The sequence below is a fragment of the Hevea brasiliensis genome, chromosome 2, assembly GCF_030052815.1.
Source record: "Hevea brasiliensis isolate MT/VB/25A 57/8 chromosome 2, ASM3005281v1, whole genome shotgun sequence".
Taxonomy (NCBI): domain Eukaryota; kingdom Viridiplantae; phylum Streptophyta; class Magnoliopsida; order Malpighiales; family Euphorbiaceae; genus Hevea; species Hevea brasiliensis.
Genome location: NC_079494.1, coordinates 61,429,171 through 61,432,861, shown reverse-complemented (window position 1 = coordinate 61,432,861; position 3,691 = coordinate 61,429,171).

Below are 3,691 nucleotides of genomic sequence, written 5' to 3'. Positions count from 1 at the left end.
CGATTACACTAACCTCTTGATGTGTCGCAGCTGTCTGCGCCTTTGAGATTCGTCTTCAGGACACCAGATGTTGTCCCTCTAGCTTGTCCACACCAAGAACACCTATGGCAGCCCTTGAACAGCTTCTAAAGCCTTTTCTATTAATTAGAAATTCAAGTTCTGCCTTTTAAGAGATTAGAGATGTAAACAGGACACTAGAAACAATTTCTAGTGTTCTTAATTCAAGAGATTGATGGCTAATCTCTTTGAATTGATGAGAAATGAAGAGAAATAGCTGGAGAGGCTCAAAGTGGCGTGACAATTGAGAGGAGAGGCTGCTGGTTATGTTTTCTTTTCATAACCACACTTAAATAGCTAGGTTAACACATTAAACCCTAGCCACATGTCACCTTTTGATTAGCTCTAGGTTTAAGTGACCCAATCACATTGTGCCAAGTGTCAAACCTATATTTAATCTTGATTTTAATCATCTTACATGATTAAAAACATTTGGCAAGCTTATGTGTTATGCCATGTGTCACCATCTCATGGTGCCACGTGTCACAATCGTGAAATGACCAAAATGCCCTCGTGTCTTAATTTTGAGTTCTTAACCCAAAATAATTATTTTCTTCTTCTAATTAGTTTATATCAAATATAAATTAATTAATTAATCTCTATTAATTAATTTCTCATCAATTAAATTCATATTTAAACACTTTAAATATAAATTTAATTTATACTACACATCCAATAATCTAGATTTGGTTTCAAGTCATGCTAGGGACTTTGCAATTTAATTGCAAACCAAATCTATTTAATTAATCAATTAAACTCTTTAATTAATTAATTAAATCATATTTAAATAGGTGATAACTTGTGTATGTGTGTGACTTACTAGGCTCATCACTAATTGGCAATGAGACATGATATCAACTCTTAATATCATCAGAACTCTTTCTTACCATAAATGATTTCTCTAAATCATTTTATGAACCTCATAAACCATGGTTAACACCTAGCATAGCATGCCATGGCCACCCAATTAGTAATAAGATTTACCTTAAATGAACCTATAATCATATGTTACCATGCACTTGAATCTCTCTCAAACAAAATCACAACACAAGCTCGACTCATGGTTTATGTCAAACTCCATTTGCTATGAATATTATGTTCTCTTTTAATTCCAGTTCTTGATTAAAAGATTTTCTCATCGTAAACTCTTTTCTCAATAAATCTATCTGTCTGCCAGGAACTTGAAACATCAAGAACAATTAAATGAACATAGGATTTTATCTCTATTTACTTATAGGAACAGATTCCATCTTGATCAACACCTACCTCCATATATAACTAGTAGGAGCCAACAGATGCCCATATACCCATACACAGTACAAGTATGAAAGCAGTATCAAACTCAAACTACCTATATACAAGATAACTGTGCTATCTCAGTCCAAGATTATATGCATCGATATGATTTATGACAAAACATTGACAAGAGTAAACTCCATGTGCTTGTCATAAGTGTCACCGGTTCGCCTACTTATCATTTGTAAGTGCCTATCATGTTTGTTATATGGCATGAGACTCACCATTCCATCTTATTTATATCTCATATAAATAACTTGGGAACAAACATGAATACAATCTTTCTGGATAAGTCATGTCCTTATTATGAAGTATCCTCGATTGTGAACCTATTTATGATACTTTGTGCTAGAAATATTGTCACTCATATTCTTAACAACTTAAGAATAATATTTCTAACAAAATATCAATGGACCTTTTCTATTACACATAAATATATTATGTAAACGGAAAAGTGGAAATGCCTTTTATTAATAAAATTATGTACAAGATACATACTAAATGATATTATCTAGGGCATACTACTAACAATCTCCCACTAGCACTAGAGCCATTCATTACAATACCTTAGACCCATCTTCTCAAGATGCCGGTCTAACTGAACTTGTGACAAAAGCTTAGTGAATGGATCAGCTGGATTTTTCACCGATGTTATTTTTCTACATGGCTATATCGCTTGCCCAACTATATCTCCGATAATGTGGTTGTGGCTTTCTATGTGTTTTTATTTTGGGTGAGTCCTTAGTTCCTTAGCTCAGATGATCGCTCCATTGTTGTCACAGGTAGTGGAACCGCCGACTCAATGGAAGGAACTACTGTAAGTTCTCACGAACTTCTTTATCCAAACAGACTTCCTTCCTTTACGACATCGATGCGAGAATATACTCGACCTCGTAGTGGAATCTGCGATGCGTGCTCTGTTTGGAACTCTTCCAACTGACTGCACCTCCATTACAATGAACACATATCCAGAGGTAGACTTTCTATCATCGATATCTGATTGGAAATCAGAATCAGTATAACCATCCAATTGCAAGTCTCCACCTCTATAAATCAAGAATAAATCCTTAGTTCTTCTCAAGTACTTAAGGATATTCTTGTGACTATCGATGTTCTAAACCTGGATTGGATTGATACCTGCTAGTCAAACTAACAGCATATGCGATATCCGGCTTAGTACACAACATTGCATACTTTAAACTTCCAATAGCCGAAGCATATGGAATCCTGGCCATCTTATCTCTTTCTTCAGGTGTCTTTGGAGACATCTCTTTAGAAAGGTGGATACCATGTCTCACTGGTAACAATCCTCTCTTGGAATCAAGCATGTTAAACCTCTTTAACACCTTTTCCAAGTATAGACTTTGGGATAAACCAATTATTCTTTTCGCTCTATCTCTATAGATGCGAATCCCAAGAATATAGGTTGCCTCCCCTAAGTCTTTCATAGAGAATGTATTTGACAACCATACCTTTATAGTCGTCAACATACCTGTATCATTACCCATCAACAGTATGTCATCCACATATAAGACAAGGAAAGTGATAGCACTGTCACTAACCTTCTTATATACACATGGCTCATTCTCATTTTTGATAAAACCAAAAGATTTAATGGCTTCATCAAAACGGATGTTCCAACTCCTCGAAGCTTGTTTCAACCCATAAATGGATCGCTTTAGCTTGCATACCTTGGAACAATCTTGGGATGCAAATCCCCTAGGTTGTTCCATGAAAATGTTTTCTTCAATGTATCCATTGAGAAAAGCTGTTTTGACATCCATCTGCCAAATCTCATAATCATAGTATGCAGCTATTGCTAATAAAATCCTAATTGATTTAAGCATGGCAACAAAGTGAGAAAGTCTCCTCATAGTCTATTCCTTGCCTTTGGCGAAACCCTTTCGCTACTAGCCTTGCCTTATAGGTCTCTACCTTTCCATCAGAACCAATTTTCTTCTTGAAAACCCATTTGTTCCCTATAGGTACAATACCTTCAGGTGGGTCAACAAGATCCCAAACTTGATTCTTATACATGGAATAAATCTCGGATTTCATAGCATCAATCCATTTTCAAGAGTCTATATCCGATATAGCTTCTTCATAGGTAAGTGGATCATCTCCATGATCTACTTCTTCATGAGTAGACAACTCTTGTTCTTCTTCATGAAGAAAACCATATCTCACTGGTGGGTGAGATACCCACAGTTGTTCTACGAGGAAGCAGTGTAGATGTTTTATCAATGGGTATAGGTTGACTAGATGGATCTATATCCATCGATGCTGGTTGGTCGAATTCTCCAATTCTAACTCTATTGTCCTTCCTTTGCCTCCTTCT